This window comes from Perna viridis, chromosome 14 (genome assembly GCF_037379345.1).
Source record: "Perna viridis isolate PV_CMFRI_1.1 ecotype Kerala chromosome 14, ASM3737934v1, whole genome shotgun sequence".
Lineage (NCBI taxonomy): Eukaryota > Metazoa > Mollusca > Bivalvia > Mytilida > Mytilidae > Perna > Perna viridis.
In genome coordinates, this window is record NC_142458.1 from 30455605 (window position 1) to 30477359 (window position 21755).

At 31.0% G+C, this 21755-nt stretch overlaps 1 protein-coding gene across 11 annotated transcripts in view; it reads left to right on the forward strand.

Annotated features, from left to right (window-relative positions):
* Positions 1–650: 650 nt before the first annotated feature.
* LOC148598963 (uncharacterized) overlaps positions 651–21755 on the forward strand; it is a 91665-nt gene continuing 70560 nt past the window's right edge. For 10 of the 11 annotated variants that reach the window (XM_088559971.1, XM_088559972.1, XM_088559974.1 and 7 more), the window contains exon 1: positions 697–846. The gene's annotated coding sequence lies outside the window, so the exon portion shown is untranslated. The other variant, XM_088559965.1, reaches the window with a different exon arrangement.

Below are 21755 nucleotides of genomic sequence, written 5' to 3' on the forward strand. Positions count from 1 at the left end.
AATTTAGAAGATCGTTTAAGTAAAACATGAACTAAATATATCCACCAAAAGGTGCTGGTGACATAAAACAATAGAATCTAAGAGCAAAGATGAAAAACACAAATAAACACACATGACAAAAAAGAAACAAAAACAAAAAAGTAAACATAAGAAAAAAAAGCAAAGATACCCCTCAGCATGGCTCCCACTGTAATATATTCTGTAGACCAGTACAAAACGATTTGCTACAGTAAGAGAATCACCTTAACACCCGCTGTCAACCCTAGTTACCATATGGTCAAAATATCAACGTCGGCAAACAGGAAGTTGATTGATGCCACTTCAGTCTGTAAGCAGATCCCACGATTTTGGCATACCTGTATATATGAAGCTTTTGTCAAAATGTTATGTTGCTGTGATAAGTAGTAGAGAAAATTAACTGAAAAGTTGTGAACATACGAACAGATGGACGGACAAAAGGAAGAACTATCGGATGGACACCATAATCACTTTTTATATCCAGCAAAGCGGAGGAATAAATATCTACTTTCAGAAATCATATACTGCCCTGTACACATAAAGACTAATACTTAAGTCGAGTGCAGATTTTAAAATCCATCATGGTTTTATGAATAAATTAGCGTTATTGAAGTATACCTATTTATTTTGGGGTGTATGTTTAATAGACTTTAATAGTATCCTCGCAGATAGGTAAATCACTTTCATTTTGATATGTGGTTAGACTTAAATAGAATGTTAAAGTTTTAAAAAGATCTTATTTATGTGATATATTGGTTTTGAATGTTTGATGTATTTTTCTAAAGAATCGGATCTAGTCATATAAAGAAATCTCTGTGAGAAACCAAGGTACGTTTTTCATTTATACTTTCTGATTATTTATGCTTAGTACGGAATATTTAAGTTAATATAATGTTTCAATGATTATACACGTATTCGTTTAACAAATTATAATTTACACTGTTATGTTCATATGTTTTAAAACTTATTGGAGGGTGGACAGGGGATGGGGATACGAAGGGTTAAGGGGACGGGAATCTGTGGCTGAAGGGGTGGAGGAAACGGGGAACGGAGGTTGAAAGGCCGGGGAACACGGATTAATGCGTGACCAAAGATCCAAGACCTGGCCAAGGAAAGCAACTTTTGTAAATTGACCAAATTAAATTCTAGTCCCAGTATGACTTAAATAAGGATGACATATCCATATTCTCCCCTGTATTAATTTGGTCACTTGCACTGCTAGTAAGCTAATATAAAAAAGGATAGGCATTTAAATCACATGGTAATTATGACTAAACATAGGCTATGTGAGAAAGAATTTGACGTCGCCCCCAAAGTTCTACTATTAATTACATTTACTTTGCAGTCATAGAATTCATTTTAATAACTTCTAAACAATGCTGTCAACGGTACAAACAGTTACGTTCCAAAATCTTTCTCGACATCAATGACAGACACCCGGTAACATTCGGTCACAGTCTTACAACTGTGATATATTACCTTATACGATCACCACCACCATAAATTCACCCCAACAAAAGATTATCAAAAGTATTAGTTTTTGGGAGATCAAATGATATCATCGAAAATATAATAACTTTGAAACACAACCACTTATTGTATAAACTAATACAGCTTCAATAATGGACAACTATATGAAGAGGTACTGCTAATTGTATGCCAAGGGTATGTATATTGAGAGTTATTGATTCATTTTGAACTGAATTTAAATTTTCCATATTCACAAAGACAACTCTGATTTCAAAGGTAGAAATACCATACTGGTATTTGTCACTTTTTAATAAATGGGCTTCATATGTGACAATGTATTTATTATTGTTTTTATTATAAAATGAAAATGTGTACAAGTATAACGAGGAGAAACGTTGCCTAAATTAAACCGAATGATTGCTAGCACTCGTTCCATTGAAAAACGAATTATTTCTAATCTAAGTCAATGACGTTCTGCTCTGTTTGATGTTTCTGATTTATATGTCAGAAATACAACTAAAACTGCATGACTTTGTATTACTATTATATATAATGAATTTGCATGATGAGATTTCATACCAACGATTGATCTAACATTAAACAAATACAAGTATTGTTACTGTCAATGCAATGTTTGCTTAATGCGGTCAATGAATTACTTATGATATTAATTTGTTTTACTGTTACATTATGTATATCATCCAACTTGTTAAGTGAGTTTTGTAGAACGCACAAAATCCGTTTTAGTTTGACTGATAACTAAAATAACGATATTTTAATATGCAAACCGTATTGCGATTTTTTTTTGTCATTTAAATCCGAAAATGCATTTTAATTCAAGTTTATTTTTATAAGAGTCTGCTTCAGAAATGTTATAAAGTGAATCAGTCGCATTTTGTAGATAAATACTTAAAAATAAACATTAAAAGAATTTCTCTGAATTTGCATCTTGATATTAATATATTTCAGTTTTTTATTGATTCCTTTCCAAGGAAAGTGCATCATAACTGATTTCTCGGAAAACAACAGTTTTGATATCAATTTCCTTCAGATAGCTGTCATATATGAAATAATTGATTGAAAGAGTAATCAAGGGAACCAAGGTTATAGCGGTAATCAAAAGAATGTAATCCAGGGACAAAGACCAGACATGGAAAACAGACATACACAACAAAGAACATAAAGTAACTAAAATCATACATACAAAGTAACAAAAGTAAATGAGCAACTCGGACTCCACTAAAAACGGGGAGCATGGACCAGGTGCACCGGTAGGGTAAAGTTGTTAATCTTTAAATTTGTCAACCTTTATATCAACATAAAACAACAGAAACAAAAGAAAACAACTCGGACTCCACTAAAACTGGAATCATTCAAATGAGGAATACTGTGTTAGTTAATAATAAAAAAATAACACGATTTATAACAATATTTATTCATAAAGCTACGGCTATTAGGGTAACAAAGAATAACTTTATCATGAATATTGTATGCGTGGTTTTCATATATTTCATAGCGATCTCGTCAGTTATATTAAATCAATGATAAAATCTTTCAAATAAAGTTTATTAGGACTGCCCATGTCGGTTTAGCAAAACCCCATGTTGGTGTGAAATTTAAAAAAAAAGTGAATTTAAATATTTGCAGCAAGTCCCGTAGAAATGTGAACAATAAGTTCTTTTCAACGTCTTATACTATTCTCCTTTAAATTGCGTTTGTGGTAAACCCATTTTTAAGTTTGGGCTCGTTCAAGGCTTGCTATTCGTCATAGGCAGTATACTTCAGTGAAATCAAAACTTTTTAAAGGAAGTACATGAATATTGAGAATGTGTGTGTGTTTTTTTTTAAGTCGTAAAGTATTATCCAACCCTTTATTATCCAATCTGACACTGATCCAACTCACTTTCTATACAATATTCTCACACAACGTCTTCTAAATTCTTTTCTAAATGTAATCGGTTAAAAACATCATCATTCAAGTCATTTAAAGACGTTTCAATTATACGAATATGTGAGAAATACAAAGCAAAACTAAAAAAAATATAAAATAATTCTTCCATCCATAATTGTTCATTTGAAAATGACGCATCACCTCTAACATTCATTACATTAACGAATATCTTACAAAAGTTTTCTAAAATGCATATCCTGTATAAAGTTATCACATTTCATCGTTTAAACCACAACGACTTAAAAATATGAGCATTGAACTTGTATACTGTTATTATACAAAGCTTTTACCAAACTTTTACATTGATTTCAATATGCGAGTTTTAATGCATACACACCTGCTTAAATGATTAAGGAACATTAACAACTGCATTTACTCAATAGCTTAAATCTTGTTATCAACTTTTACATCAAAGAATAGAATTTTATGACAACATACAAACAGAACAAGTACACACCCAATTTAATATCAATAATAAACATGTAAATGTGATTTAAAACTTTTTTGACATGTTTTTCTTTATTTTAAAAAAAAACTTAAATTCAAATTAAAACACAATTAGAATATTCACTAGTTTTTGGATGAATATAAGTTCTTCTACCTCACAATGTGAAAATCACTTTGCTTATTATGTTTGAAATTTAAATCTGAAACGTTATTATAAGTGATCAGCATGTTTCAGTCATTGTTCGTTTGAATGTTGCTGACAATGTACTGTTTTCTTAAGCTATTAAATAAATACATTTAATTATAGAAGTTGTTATTATGGTGTCTAATGGAGTGATTTAAGGTAATAACATGTAAACGTCTAAACCAAAAACTTCTTAATAATAGATTGGCTTCCTATTTTGATTGGTTTCGTTTTAATTACTTCTTGTATACAAGATACAATTAATTTTGGATTAAGATCTTCCTGCATATTTGTTGCCAATGCTACTTTGAAACACAACCACTTATTGTATAAACTAATACAGCTTCAATAATGGACAAGAAATCATTGATAAACCCTAGTTTTACATTTTTGGTGTAATCGCTTATTTTACTTCATGATCAAATAGCCAAGTTTTGGTTTTTGTTTTTAAATTGATCAATTTTTAATGCTAAGGCGAAAATAAGGTGAAGTGTTCGCTACAGGAAAACACAATGAATTGTATTGTCATTACAAGAGTAATATACAAAGTCAGAATTGATGGCACCAAAAAAAATGTTTTCAATTCCAAACTTCACATTGCAATGAAATTTATTAAAAATTAATCATATCTAAAATATCTTCAATGCTGTTTCTAGTCGATATCATATATAACTATCTAGATCTACTCATAATATATGTCAAGAGGTTAGTGAATTGTATTTTGACATGTTTACTCTATGCGACCAAGATTTAATGTACAATATATTTTTTCTACTTCAAAAGAATTTATAAACACTTAAAGAAAGTTCTTTTTAACTGTTGGCAATCATATGAATTTCCTGCTGAACTTTATCCGTTATTTTATTCGCAAAATAACTAAGATGTAAAAATTGCCCATTTTGGTGTCTTGTTTTTAAAGTTAAGCTTGGAAAAAAAATTCCCTCAGAATTATCGATCTCAATCATTGGTTCTAACTTTTGACTATTCCAGACTTTTAACTGCTTATGTTTTAAGAATGTGACTACATAACGAAAACACCGAAGTGTTAATAACATTGAGTGCATCAGACAGGGAAAATCCATGGGTTAATTTAATTTCGAGACGACACAAGTTGACAAGGACTATCAACAAGAAAAATAACAGGTTAAAGAAAAATGAAAATACACGAGCAGAACAGAAACACATAAGCATTCGGTTTGTAAGAGTAATCAAGGGAACCAAAGTTATAGAGACCAGACATGGAAAACAGGCATACACAACAAAGAACATAGAGTAACTAACTAAAATCATACATACAAATTAAAAAAAGCAAATGAGCAACTCGGACTCTAAAAACTAGGAGCATGGACCAGGTACACCGGTAAGGTAAGTGTCCTCTGCTTTTCTAGAAACACCCAATGATTGAAATATGCAAAATCTCTGATAGAATGGTATTAAAGACTCACAGGTTATAATTTATTAATAATGAACATACATTTAAATGCCTTAAAACCGTGGTTAAGTTTTGCATGTGTTTTCGTTTGACACAAGTGAAAAACAATGCGTCTGGCATCATGTGAAAATGCATCAAGAAAAAAAACTGTACTTTGTTCACTGTGGATTCATAAAAAGCCGTTCAAAGCTTTAGCTGTGACCGATTGGTAATATAATAAGGGTGATACATTACTTTCTCATATCCCTATCTATACAATATGTATATAACAATAGATTATTTAAGTATTTGATGTATAGGGATCAAATGTTATCAACGAAATCATAAATGATTGGTAATATAACCCCATTGTTCGAAATATTATAGCGGTAACATGCAAATCACCATTTGATTTTTTTAAAATTTTAAATGCTTTTTTTATTATATGGCGTTATATATACTTTTAATATGGTAAAAAATTTAAGAGTGTGCAAACTACATATTCCATAGGAATGATACGCTTAAGGATGTTTGCTGGTCGTTTTTAGCCATTTTTATCAAATTTTCGGACTCTTGTTTATCTATTTGATATTAGCATTAGTTTTGGTCCAGTGACTCCAGTTTTCTTTTCATAATACCAGTAAACACACCTTAAAATGTTATTTTGGAATTTTATGAAATCCTTGATATTTCTTTAATAAAGAAAAACCTACCAGACAACATCGATGAAAAATCTAGAGAAATCCTTTTCTCGCCAAAATTGCGAATGCTTATATCTCAAAAACGACCATATTAATCCATCTATTTGTTTTTCTTTTTATGTTGTTTTAACCCAATGAAATCCTTGTTATTCATAAAGAATAGACCAGCAGACATCATTAAGGCCAAACAACTTTGACTACAACATTTTGTTGCTTTTCGTTCATCATCCGAGTATACAAAATACGTCTTGTGATTTTCAAAAAGTGTAGAAAGAGAAACAGTTAAAGTAACGTTAAACAAGCAACCTTGACTGCTTGATAATTCTGACCATTTTGTTGTAAGCAATATTGAATGCAGATATATGTTGAACACTGGTGCATTTTATATCTATTCTTCCATTCCATACCTTCTCATAGAATATGACCACCAATGATTGGCCAATCAAAAAGGTGGACAAGGAATGGTAAACGATCAAATGATAAAAACTAAATGAGATAACGAAAAAAAAAAAAAAACAAACAAACAAACAAACAAGAAACAAAAACGGTCACACGAGGAAAGCTTAATCAATTTCAAAAGGTAAACATTTGATTTCATGGTCTGTTGAATTTCAAATATAAAGAAAATTCTCATTACAACGTTCTAATGGTTTTTTTTTTTCCGCTGTTGTTTTACCAGCAGTATCATAACTATTTTTTTTTAAATAACGTTTGACCTCCTACTTCGATTTGTATACTTCACAACAATCCATGTCTATAATCAGTTGTTTATGTAAAAGTTAACAGTGATCTAAATATTAAACATAATCAAGCATAAATAATTCGAATTAGTATTTTATTCAGTCATATAATGAGAGGTTGAAATTGTGAAAAGTTACCACGAATACCGCTTACCAAGTACATGTCTCTTTATCACATTCAATTTAAAGCAACGATTATTTAGTTTCTTTTTGTTATATATGTATATGTTTTCGATGCCTTTGAAACTTTTCTAGCTACACCAAAAATTATCAAGTTCAGTTCTTTAAATGCCCTCTGGATTGAAATAAGCTACAATCTATTGAACGACCGTCTGTATAACTCTGTTTTTTTTTTGTTTTGTTTTAAACATGATTTTTAGGCGTTGATTGCAATCTCATGCTTACAGAACAATTATATGGCATACATCTATTAGGACGTCATTAGTATGGACAAATTTTACTGTTTTAATAGCAAATTGATCCTTTTTATGAGTAAATGTCTTATTTTTATTTTCAATATTACATACTTTTTTGCTATGGTATACATTTAAAAATGAAACTTTGTTTTATTACCCTTTCCTTCTCAAATTTATATTGAACATCACAATCATTACGATCGTGCTGTTTCTTAAGTTTTACTTTTATTAATTTATAATGATCGACATAAAACTGTTATGGTAACGGTTTCGAAATACATTGAGTAAGTCGTTTTTCGTACGCTTTTGGTCGATCGGCGCGAAGTTAAGTCAATTTTGCTTACTATTCAAATGTGTTTTATCGGGTTGACTCTTTTAATGGTGAATGTTCTATGACAAATCATAAAACTTTAATTATTATTGCGCTGAGTTTCACTTAGATCAAATTAGCTGTAATTTCGTCATGACAGAGTAATCAAGGGAACCAAAGTTATAGCGGTTATCAAAAGAATGTAATCGAGGGACAAAGACAAGACATGGAAAACAGACACACACAACAAAGAACATAAATTAACTCAAATCATACATACAAAGTAACATAACTCGGACTCCAGTAAAAACTAGGAGACCAAAATGAATTGACTAGTTCACGTATTTCAAAAAATGGAGTTAAAACAATAAATTACCAACCTTCATTTGTTAAAGATCCAGTTATTTGTATTTACTGACAAGGAACGTGCATATATTTACTCGACAATTTTCCATCGATAACTAGTCTTTAAAATTGCAATAAAAGAACGATATCCTTACCAGGTATCTAAAGTATGGCTTTTATTCTAAAATTTACTATCCGCAAATTTTATACTTGAATTATTGAAGGGTGTCTTCTAATCTCTCTTGAGATAATTCAGCAATCAATCTATTTAATGAGATATCAAATAGAACTAATGACAATATGGCTTGCAACTATGAAATCCTCGTATGATGAATTAAAATGTAGGACCTGCCAAATAGTGTATGTCAATCGTTAGAAGTTTACAAATGACGCATCTCAACTTTTCTTGTGTTAAATGTTTTGCTTTTAATGTTATTGTGTTAATGTGTGATGAAACATAATTCAATATGTTATCATTTTTATCATCATCCCAGATATATTTTACTTTTAATAAATCAATGGTCACTATTAGGATATCAAATAACTAGATATGTCCATCTCCAACATTGGATTGTCAGCCGATTTGATATGTACACATCTCAACCATTTTAGCAGTAAGTCATAGTTCTCCCATATAACACCGGTCATAGCATAAGAAACTCAGAAGGTGTTTATTGAACTATTTATGAGGCTAACCCCACCGTTGTACCTGGTCCATACACTACATAATAATAAATCTGGTTTCTAATGCGCTTCCGGGTATTCGTGGGTGTGTTTTATTTGGTATATTCGTTGCTTCTGTCTCAGGTTATACTGCTCCATTTGTTGTCCCCTTAATGAGAAGTTTTTTTTTCTTTTTTAACAGTAGTTACCCTTTGATTGCTTTTGTTGACCAATTAAACCTGTAATACTGTAGTACACATATTGATATAATTAGAATTGTAGTTTAACCGTTTTGATTATCTGACGTAAAATGCTTCTCACACCCGACTACTATCCATAACTATAATGATAACCGTTAAATGATTAGTTTATGAGTTTACTCTTTCCTTTGATATTCCTTTTATGACTTTGTTTATTATTTATGACAACTAATGAACTTGTTGATCACCATCAATGATCAATTGACAAATTACTTCCAACAAATGGAATAATCTATTACCTTAGGCTATCAACGTAGTTGAAACTACAAATACTCTTTAAAAGTGGAATCGATTTTCCTCAAGCGGCCTTTGTTTTCACTGCATTTTCTATTTACATATACTCTATGCAAATAGTTTGACATTAGTAAGCACTTTAAAAAATATCGGTACAGACAAAGTTGCTGGATTTTACATTATTTGAATTATAAGGAACTATTCAAAAAACAGTTATAATAATAATAATGAGTCTGTTTTATACGATCTGTTTAGAAGATAAAGAGAAAACAACGTATTTAGAGAAAGATTTGTTATGACTTATTACGGAAGTACCACTTCATTATATGGTAGGTTATAAAATGACAAAGTTTGGGCATTTGTAAGTGGAACCACGAGATAAACTAAGTTTCAATAGTTTATACACAGTACAGAAACACATATTTTTAATTCATTTTAAAATATTGTGATAAACGATCACTTTACTCTTATCCCTATTATACGCAGGTTAAACAGTTAATATGAAATGGAAACAAATTGTGCTCCTCTAGTCGCTGACCTGTTTCTTCACTCTTATGATGCTGACTTTATAGCTGATCTAATCCAATTGAAGGAACGTAGTTAACTAGATCTTTTGACCTCAGGTTTTGCTATATAGATGGCCTATTTTCGTTAAACAATCCTAGTTTCGGGGATTTTAACATCGCATCTACATCAAAGAACTTGGGATAAAGGAATAATACAAACACCGTGAAATCAGCAACATACCTTCAGCACCTGCGTTTTGAGTGTTCATATCACAACTCGTTCATTATGCCATAACTATGCAGCATCTTTGTACTCGCTCGACTTCTAACAGTTAGGATTCTGGAACAGGGTTATGTTGCTTCAAGATTGAAGTCATCACTACAGAAATTTTATCGTTACGGCGACCATGAGAACCGATCTGTTCAACGTCATATTTTTCCTTTCCACTTTCGTCTATACTGGACTTGACCTTTTTTTACATGGCTTGTGTTTCTAGAAAATCAGAGGACTCTTGCCCAACCGGTGCACCTGCTCCAAGTTTTTAGTAGAGTTCAATTTTCTCATTTACCTTTTGTTGCTTTGTACGTATTATTTTGGTTATTGTTTTTTTTTGGTTGTTGTATGTTTGTCTGTTTTCCATGCTGGTCTTTGTCCCTGGATTACATTCTTTTGATTTCCGCTAGGATCTTGGTTCCCTTTATTACATTTTTCACGTGAACTGATCTGCACAAGATATTAGTGTGTTTCTCATGTAAAGTTAATTTAAATTCAATTAGTGGGTTTTTTGTCTAAAGACTTAACATGAAGTTCATTTGACGCTTTGATTCACATGAATTCCACGTTATCTTTGGCAAACGTGGCAAATATGCCAAATTAGTGTGAAAATAAGATAAGAAATATTTTGATACTTGTATAGTAGGAAGTTTTACTTCATAGGTATGAAATTAGAATTACCATGCAGTCAATTTTTTGGGGGTTTAATATACCTATCAACAGCGATAAAAGAAAACCTTCGAGAATAACTTGTCCTGAATACAGAGTGCACCGATATATATCTTGTAATTCGCTATGAAATAATATATAACAAGCTAATAGGTACTTTTGTTGTATTTTATTGCAGTCGACTTTCTCAATATATATATATTCCGGAGACATTGGCTATAAACGTAAATCTTCTCATTTATATCATTGTCATAAACGTTTGTTATCCGACCATTGAACTTAAAACATCATATACCGAGAGTATTCATCAACCCAGTAGTCAGGTTTATTTGACCCCGAAATATGTCAGATTTTATTTATCATATTCACCGAAATTAGCAGTATAACAAATTACAATGTTTCTAAAACAATGGGGATTCATTCCGTCTATTCCACATGGTCGAACATCTCGGTGATTGAGTTGGCTTTCTTTTTAGATAGTTTTGGTTTTAAATACTTCTTGTATACAATTCATTTTCGATGTAAATCTTCCTATATATTTGATACTAATGCTGCTTATGAGTGGTTATTCCTTGAAACGCGTATATAGCATATCGAATTTTCAGTATATATCATTGGTATTTTTTATATATATATAAACATCAAAGGTAATAAAGGTTTACTAAAATGATTAATTCAGTAAAACTTTTATTTATATACTTCAGTTAAATGTAAACGATTCGTTAACAGGCAATTGAATAAGATGGCACCATAGGTTTCAAAAAGTGATTCTATAATGCAGCACTGCTATAAAACTTTCTTATTCTGTTATTCTGTTATACAACCATTGATGATATATTAATAGTCCTTAATTTTAACATTGAGTTCCACATTGTTTATTGTGTACAGCGGTATAATCCTTTTTATAGATTGTCCATATTCATATATCAGTCAGTTGGTGATACGATACAATTCGTTAGTACATACGTTAAACATCTTGTTCAATTTAATACTTTCCTACTCAAGGAACTTTCATTAGTTTGTCATTGTCATCAAATTGTCTGTGTCTGATGCATGGGACAGATCTTAAATCAGGATGAGGGACAATAGACTGAAAATTTCTTTTACAACTTTAATATATTTAGAATAATGATATACACTCAGGATTACAAGATTATTTGGTGCATAAATCGCAAGCCTATATCAGAGCTGAACGGGTTTCAATACGGTTTTGACGGTAACTAAATAAGATAAAATATGCTCTCAACAAGTCTATGCTATCCGTTTAAGTCATTTAAGCATCACTCCCTATCAAAATATTTTAAGTGCGTTCTGTGTAGCTGTCTTCTTAATACAGTTCACTTAATTTTACTTTTAAATTTAAAAGAACATATCTTTATCAAATTGCCGAGTACACTTACCGTATGAAAATGATATTAACACAGCAAATTTATTTTACTGAGTTTCATAGACATCACATAAGGTTTTTCCTTTCTTCACTTAAATTCAATATTAACTTATTAAATCGTCAAAACGAAGTTTTGCGAGTTATTGTTTTTACTTTTTTCTTCTTCTGAACGTAAAGATATCCGGATGATTACTCGGAGACCGTTTATTGGATTCATGCCAAACTCAGCTCAAAAGTCAAACATGCTCAGGGGATGTGTAAACAACTTCCGGAATTTCAAAATGTCTGCTGATTTCAATATGGCCGCCAAAACAATACCCGGAAAAAATGAAAAAAAATTCTATAAAATTAGTGGAACTCAATAATTATATGAAAATAACTCAGAACGCTGATCTAAGCTTGCTGACATCAAAGGCGTAAAAAAGATTTTTTTTAGAAAGCCGCCATTTTTTTTTTCAAAAATTGGCAAAATGTCAACATTATTGGATTTCAATGAAAACTGATTTCTAAGATAAACATTACATTCCAAAGTCAATGGCAATTTCAGAATTTGACTGAAGCCGACCATTTGCCGTTTTTGGCGACTTTTGTGTTTTGCTTGCAAATCAGTATCACTTATTAAGTTATTATATTGACAGGTAAACGCACGTGCTAATACACGTGATAATACAAGTAGTTAAACCGTCAGTATTTATTTGTCTAGTTTACTTTTACTCAGTCTGTTTTAAATTACGACAAACTCTATTTGTGTTCCTTCGTCAAAATGTGGGCTAACTTGAAAGAAAATTGTGTCGTACTAGTACATTGGTTTGAATACCTACATATGTTACAACATAATAACATGACAATACGTTAAGATCACTTGGTTGACGCAGAATCCGGGAGTAGGGGTTCATATGATAACAACCCTTAATGTACGGACCAGATGCACAATATATTACTAACAAGGCAAAGTAAATAATATAAGTTATTATATAACAGAGAACACAGAATACCTATTTTGACGTAATCTTGCAGATCTGTATTCAATATTTCATCAAATTGCATCTGATTAAACTATGTATTTTCCGACCTCATAGTATTACCTTTTAGTGTCAGTTGAGATTAAATTTTAAATTAAAAAAAGGAATTAAAATTCAGTATTGTATGGTACTTTAAGTTGGTAATCACTTTGAACAAGGACAGATGAATGTACTTCTGAGCATCGATAAACATTCTGAGAGAAGTGAAACTCATTAGTATTGATACGACCAAAATTTATATAGTCAAATGTATTTCTATTACCCTATAGAATACATACGGTCTTAAACATAATCACTTGTTTGAATAAATAACACTATGCTACTAATAACACACACGTTTTTAGACTTAGAAATTCAAATAATTGGAATAGAAAAATACCCCCAAAACGTAGACATTACATTTAAGTCTGCACGCGTACGTGTCCTTACGTAATCTTAAAACCGCCTATTTTATAAACCTTACTGTAATGAATTACAAGATAGGCCATACTTTTAAATTTTAAGATAATATTGCATTCAATTTGAGGAATCAATCGTGAATTTGACGGTCATATCTGAGATAACTTGCTAACTTCGGAACAGCTAGTAAGCAGTTATTTCCTATTATCAAATTTAGATTGAGGACGAAAAATGATCTATTGTGTACTCTATATGCCATTATCGCGTTTTCCAATATATATTCCATTAGAATGAATAATTGAACATGAATACAGAGCATATTTAAATATCATGATTTTGTACGTTATTTTTTTATATGGTAAATAGAAAATTCGTCGATTAAATCAGGAAGATTTAATACACTTACACTGTGCAAGCGAGTTTGTATCCAACAAAGGAACATAATGTTTGTATTTATTTCGATTTTTGCCATATTTAAAATTAATAACATAAAAATGCACTAAGTAATTATTATTGTTAATCTTTAATTTCTCATTCTAAAAATCATGAAGAAATGATGAAACTATCACCACATGACATGTTAAGACGACATATAATTTTTATTTGGATAAATCAACAATTATATGATATTATAGATCTAACTAAATATGAACTTTTAGATTGTTATCTTTCACTCAAATTATTGCAATTATCTACAGATTGATACGAAAATTATCTTTTGTTATCCTGAAATTATCTTATAGTTGAAATTTCAATGATTTTAATAACACTTATAATTATAACCTCCCCACATTAAAAAAATAAATTCAACGGAAAGTACATCGCTTCCAGTTGATATGAATTGTCTTTTCTGCAAACAAGATTGTCAATTCCGGTTTAATATCACATGCAGGATACGTCGTCTACATACACTGCCTGTGGTATTAATAATATAATTCCAAAGAACTTTTTTCTTTTTGTTAAATGTCAATAATTTAAAAAAATATCTCCTGTTTAAACATACATTTACTATTTGGTATTGTCATCGACATTAAGATTTTAACTTCACCCCCTCATAGAAAGTGATTGCATGAAAGATTGATAAACTAGTATGGTGAGTACAATACTATAAAGCACTTAATATCACAAGTCTTTAGATAGAAATGGTAACAAATATATTGTTAAGCCTTTGTAAACGAAATCCTTTTTTATATTATTTCACACGATCATATTCGATATGGGCATTCGTTTAATTTATGCCGATTTCACATGCACAAAGCAGGTTTTTTTTCGTTGATGCCATTATCCGTTATATTTGTTGTCTTCCAACGATTCCATTTAGATTGAAGTACTTTATGGACATTTTCGAATGTTACTACATTCTCCTTAGATACCAATACATTTCTAATCCCTTACTTCATTTGCAAAATCAACAGATGAAAATGAAAAGTATATACATATGCCAAACTTTTTTTTCAAAATGAATATACGATGTATGTATATGTTCAAACATTCTTATACAAATATGTATCTGGTTTTGTGGTATCAAATCTACACATAGGTCTTTCTTATAAACTTGAATATGAATAAATCCATTTTTTGATTCATGAAGTAGCAATTAAGTAGGTAGACCTAGGGTAGGGGACACAGCTCCTAAAAATCATTTGAACTTTTGTATTCAGCATTTTACATCAATATTATGTAAGCATCTTATTAACTTGGATTGATTTTATTCGGCTTCAAACAAAAGCTTGAGAGGCTTTGGTAAAATTGAATATGATACAAACGTATCACTGATTTCAGGAGTCATATCCCTTACCATAGGTCTACCTCCTTAAATTAGTCTGGAGCGTTCAAGATTGCGTTTAGTTTTAATTACAAGGTTTGATAGTTTCTGATTGTGATTTTTATACTGAGTATTTATAGTAACACTTGTGAATGAATTTCATTATAATGTATAAATCAAATATGTAACATGATACTCCATAATCATATCAGTATTCTATTGATTTTTATCTTTAATTTTATCATTTTAATAAAATAAAGAATTCGTTTATACTGAAATAAACACCTTTGCACTTTTAATACCCCATATCATAGATGCGTGATAGCTTGTGTTTATCCGAGTCTTAACTAAACATGCAGTTAGCCAATGTAAACTGCCACTACTTAGTATGCTTTATAGGATAAGATTGGTAGGAGAATGCCCATTAAAACAAGCAACAACATACTTATAACGAGAATGGAAATGGTGAACATGTCAAAGAGACAACAACCCCACCGGGATGAAAAATGTCAGCTCCAGTGTAAATGGTACTTTATTGTACGTTCCATGTGAACTAATTAGAGATTGACAGTGTGAATGGTACTTTATTGCACGTTCCATGTGAACTAATTAGAGATTGACAGTGTAAATGGTACTTTAATTCTTACTGATTTTATATTCAAAACTGTTTCAATGAACATCAGTTAGCTTTTTGTATCGCGCTAGAACTCTGACAAATGTGCTTCTGGAACAGGGTTATGTTGCTACAAGATTCAAGTCATCACTACAGAAGTTTTATGGTCGTCATCATGAACTCGTGGATCGTTATGGTGTATCCATCAGCACCATGAAAACTGATTTATTCATTGGGTCATAGTTTTCCTTTCCTCGTTTGTCTACCCCGGACTTGACTTTTTATGAGCAACTCGGCGGGTGTTTCTAGAAAAGCAGAGGACGCTTACCCTACCGGTGCACCTGGTCCATGCTTCCAGTTTTTAGTGGAGTCCGAGTTGCTCATTTGCTTTTGTTACTTTGTATGTATGATTTTAGTTACTTTATGTTCTTTGTTATGTATGTCTGTTTTCCATGTCTGGTCTTTGTCCCTGGATTACATTCTTTTGATTACCGCTATAACCTTGGTTCCCTTGATTACTCTTTGTATACCTTATTTTACATAATTACATTTTTTCAAAACTTACAATACTTTTAATCTGATGACAATAAATTAGTTTCTCAATTTGTTTCTAGAAGGTAACATCCTTGTAGAGTTAATACTACATTCATTAGTTCAATGTGTATATACAAATTTTTGTTTGTTTTTGTTGCTATTATTTCTTGATAAGTTTCCGTACGTACTACACAGTTACGTTCTCGTATACCTTACATCTGAAAACAACTGTTGAATGCAAAAATCGTTTCACTAGTAGCGTGTTACATATTGGACCTCACGACTGGCGTATAATGTATATCCGTTAATACGAGAAAACCAATGTTCAGTTTAATTAACCATGGAATGGAATATTTGTGAAAACCAACAAACATTTTTGTTTAATTTTTGAACGATTAAGCCCATGAATAATTACTTCATGTATTTAAACAGTGTTTCATCCTGATTTTATAACCTTATTCATTATTAATAATACATTATGAATTTGTTGATGGTTGCAAAGAACAGATATTTTTGAACATAAAACTACTTTATTTTAATATTATTCGCAAAATTACAAGTCATCATTTAAAATGTTGTGTAAATCGCTAAATCAATTATTACTCTATGTTTGATCTTTTTTTTATTTTAATGTTAATTATTAATGGTACACAATGCACTTGTTGACCGTTACACATGACCAATTTAGGGCTATGAACATAATTTCAATTAGTGCATTTTTTAAGAGTAATCAAGGGAACCAAGGTTATAGCGGTTATCAAAAGAATGCAATCCAGGGACAAAGACCAGACATGGAAAACAGACATACACAACAAAGAACATAAAGTAACTAAAATCATACATACAAAGTAACAAAAGTAAATGAGCAACTCGGACTCCACTAAAAACTGGGAGCATGGACCAGGTGCACCGGTAGGGTAATTTATAGGTCGATTAGACCTGGTTGGGTGCAATTCATATTTGCTGTGAGCAAATACACATAATATATTTGTTGTTTAATTTCTCTCTCAGACTACACATTGTACCTTAAGTGTTTAATGATTTCGAAGTTGCTTTTTTGTGTAAGTATACCACACGTGGGATTTTCTTTTATTATTTATCGATTATAAAATTAAATTTAAATTCCAAAATGAACAAATCACAGCAACAATCAATCTATGTACAACTCGCCAGAAAAAACAATTTGCAACGATGGAAAAAACATTCTTATAATGCCATACATATATTTGATTTTCGATGATTTTATCATTCTCACTCAAACATATTGTTTCCAAAAAAAATACAGAACATTGTCACTAGTACTAATTACATCTTGATGGGCTTCCTGTTACACTTTACAACAGGCGTTATTCGGTATGAATCTTTTTCCACCTTAACTTACAGTAAGATACTCAATATCAGCGCAAAAAAAGAAATAATAATATCTTTCGAGGTGATGACCTATTAGGATAAGACATAGACAATATACTGTTTTCAAAACACACGTCCAAACTGTGATCACTTGATAGACTAGCCACGGGAAGATCACTCGCAAATGATTACTCAAGAACAGTGCTTTTTTTCTATTGACTAGAGGCCAGCCTGCCAAATAGTTTCATACATAATCTGCCGAGTCATTAGACCAAACTAAAAGTCGGTCGAATTCAAATCTGATAAAAGTAGAATTGGTTGAACAAAATGTGAAATCTGTAGATTATAAAAATGAAATCTTATTTTAGTAACTCTTTTCATTCTAATTGCTTTTTTATCCTTATTTGGCCATCATACAATAATTATGTATAATTTATACACAGTCTAACACAACTGTTGTTTATGTCATGAAATATTTCAGAATAATGTATTGAAATATGCAGAATCATTGGACATAGTCACAGTCAAATCTGTCTTACCGACCACTTGCTTTCTTCATTGACTGTGATTGGACTATCCCTATGCTGTCTTACCGACCACGTGTTTCCTGCATTGCCTGTGAATGGACTATCCCTATGTAGTGCACTCTATACAAAATCAACCTGTGTACAAAAATAAACGTCTTATGTGACCATGGCTTTGAACTCCTTAGGGGGTCACTTAAGACAGATTTAACTATATACAGTTTTTTCTTTATATCCGTACGATCAAATTGTGCAGGGCTTTTACGCGGACGACAATGATCAAGAAACCATTTTTTCGTAGAATGAAGAGAATGAAATACACACAAAACTTCCAAAAGAAACTACCCTCAGTTAAGGTCATTTTACATTACATAAATAGTACTCATTGTCTTGTCATCCGCTTGGCAGTCGATCACTATGAAAAAGGAAACAAAATTGAAAATGTATTATCCGAGATGCAGAACATTTCAATAATTCTATCCGTTCTGAATCCAAAATTACATCATTGAAGCTCATTTCCTCATATCTAATTGCTGTAAATATTAAACATAATGAGAAAGTAGTGCTCCAGTTTAATAAAAGCATATTAAAGACACAATAAAAGTTATTTTCTATGAAATTTACATGTTTATCACAACAGCAACACGGTTATTTTACGCACTATAGATGAGTACAAAGAAATAATCCGAACCAAAAAAAAAAAAAACAAAATTAGAAATAATAATAATAAAATACGGCCAACGCAGAGTTTACTTGAATGCAATATCTCTTTAAGAGGCAACATAGAACTCATCAAAGTAAATTGCTGCAGATGACTTTTTTTCTGCAGTCGTTTTATTCTAAAGCTAGTTATAATGTGACTTAGAATATTTCTTGACCTTATTACTATTATAATTTCATATTCTTTGTGCCTAAATCAATCATATTTAAAATATATCTAAGCACCTATGTACCAATTTTATGTTTCATAATTTCCCCCTCAAACGTTATATTATGATCGACTTGTCTTGCTGATCATCACACTGTTGTTCACTGTTGATTATTTTGATTATTTCTGGTTTATGCCGTTTTTATTTGTTCTATTACTGTGTAAATTCAAGTCAGATCTGATTTACTATGAAACCAACCTCTGGCATATAAACCCCGCATTTAATGATGAAAAAAAACGTTCTAAGGCATGCGCACTACTAATTGATAATTTTCAAAAGTGTTTTTGCAGTGAATACTTCAAGTTAAACTTGAACAGGTGTTTTTGAGTACTCTTTATGGGAGCATTTTGAAAACTATGAAATAGCAAATACACCTCTATGGAAGGAATTGTTTCTTTATTTCATGACCGATAACAACTGTCATATTTCATTACCTTGACTGAAACCGATTTCACAACTCAAGTTAATTTTTTTTATAATTCAGATTATTTTTTTTTTAAATTTGTTTAAATCTCACTTAATTCTTACAGTAGTTGTGTTTTCCCAAATATTAAGCAAATTCACTGTCATAATATCACTGTTCAATTATTTTGTAGATACGTACCTTTAAATCTGAATAAAACCTTTACAAAATCAAACTGTCACAAACATCATTATAAACATATAAACTGTTGAATTCAGGTTATAATCGTTGATATAAAATGTTTTGCCTCTAAAGTTTAATATAAATTTAATCTGATATGAAGAGTTTTGAATCAGAAGATAAACTTGTTTCATAAAATGTTCAGTTTTTCCTTGTTGATGGTTTCGGGTATTTTAGGTCTGTAAAGTGCTACTTTTATATTCGTGTGTATCAAATTTGGTAGTTTTTTTTATTCGTTTTTTTTTCTCAAGAGAGCATTGGTGTGATCAATAGATTTTACATTTCGTTTGAAACTTCAGTTCGTATGTACCGAATCGTGCCTATTGCAAATTCTTCCACAATATAACAAATTTATTTTTAATTCATACTCTATTACCTCTATGGTTGTCTCTCTCACAAAGCAAAAGTATTAATCAATGTAAGACAGACAAACTCACAATAAGTCTTACGATAAGGTTTAAAAAAATAGAATAAGTACCCTTCCGGAGCACCAAATTTCACTCCCGGTTTTTGTGGTGTGGGAGATCATATTGCAAGTGCTTTAGTTTTTTTAGTAATGTCTATTTTTTTCTTATTTTAAGTTTTATATGTAATCTATCTTATTCGGTTCGTTGTTTGGGTGGCGTCTTGTTTTCTTATTTTAAGTTTTATATGTAATCTATCTTATTCGGTTCGTTGTTTGGGTGGCGTCTTGTTTTCTTATTTTAAGTTTTATATGTAATCTATTTTATTCGCTACATTGTGTATGTAGATAGGCTTTGTTTCATGTGTTCACGTTCTGGTCAAGTTTTATGATTTTGACGTATCTGAAGTATCCCATTGTTTATCCTTCGGTGTTTTTTGTCGATATTTAGAAATTAAACTATGATTATTCATGCCGATCCTAGAGAGAAAACAAATATTCTTTATTCCACTATATACACACTCTCCATTCAGTGATCCTATGTAGTTAATATTTTTACACAGGCAAGTCTAATTCACAGAACATGCATATCATAATATGTCTTTAATTGAGCAAAACCATTTTGTGAAAGTAATGTGACTCTCATGTGAAGGTTACAAGGATTCCATGTAAAGCGCGATTCATGCGAATATTACGTGAACAATTGTTGCCTTTGTACTTTGCCAAATATCATATTTTATTATATTTTTTCCGGATTTGATCTGATGGGTTGAAACGAGTTTTTACTGCTTGTCCAATGAACAAAAACTTGAATGAGTTCAACGATAAATCAATTTATACTGAAAGTATCTCTGGCGCACTCAGTGACATACATCATCCATAGATACAGTTTTATACAAACGAGGTACAGCAAATCTCGTACTAGATATGTACCTGTACGAGAATACAATCGATCAAGATCTGGATTCATTGAAAAAAAAGATCTACTTACCATTATACACCGTACTTGACAGATGGAGAGTGAAGGAGCAGGACAGTACATGTATTACCTTTTCGGACCACTTGTTGTTCATAACTTCAGTTCTTATATGTATTTGTATTTTATTCGGTTTTTATTGTTATCTTCTGTTTTTTGTTTGTTTTTTGTTTGTTTTTTTTTTGTTTTTTTTGGTCACGTATTTGGATTTTGACGTCTCTGTTTTGTTCTTTCATTTTGATGCTTTGGTATTTTTTGTTTTGTTCAAATATATAATGATTTTATTTATAAATTGACACGAGTATTGCGCATGTAATATATCAAAATCCGTGGACATTTTATAGTTTTTGTTATATTACCTAATTATAAGGTTTTATCTTGTTCATTAAATGTACACATATTTTTCTCTATTTTCAAAATTTATTCAGGACAGGACGATCCATTGCACTGTCGATGTACTATTGCACTGACCCCATAATGATCTTTATCTAAGCCTTTTGATTGGTTGAACTTTTTTTAAGCGCTTCATTGAATTGGAATTTACACACAAAAACTCGTGTGTAAAAACGTAGATGTGACTCTCGTCTTCCAATTCGTAAACATGGAGCGGT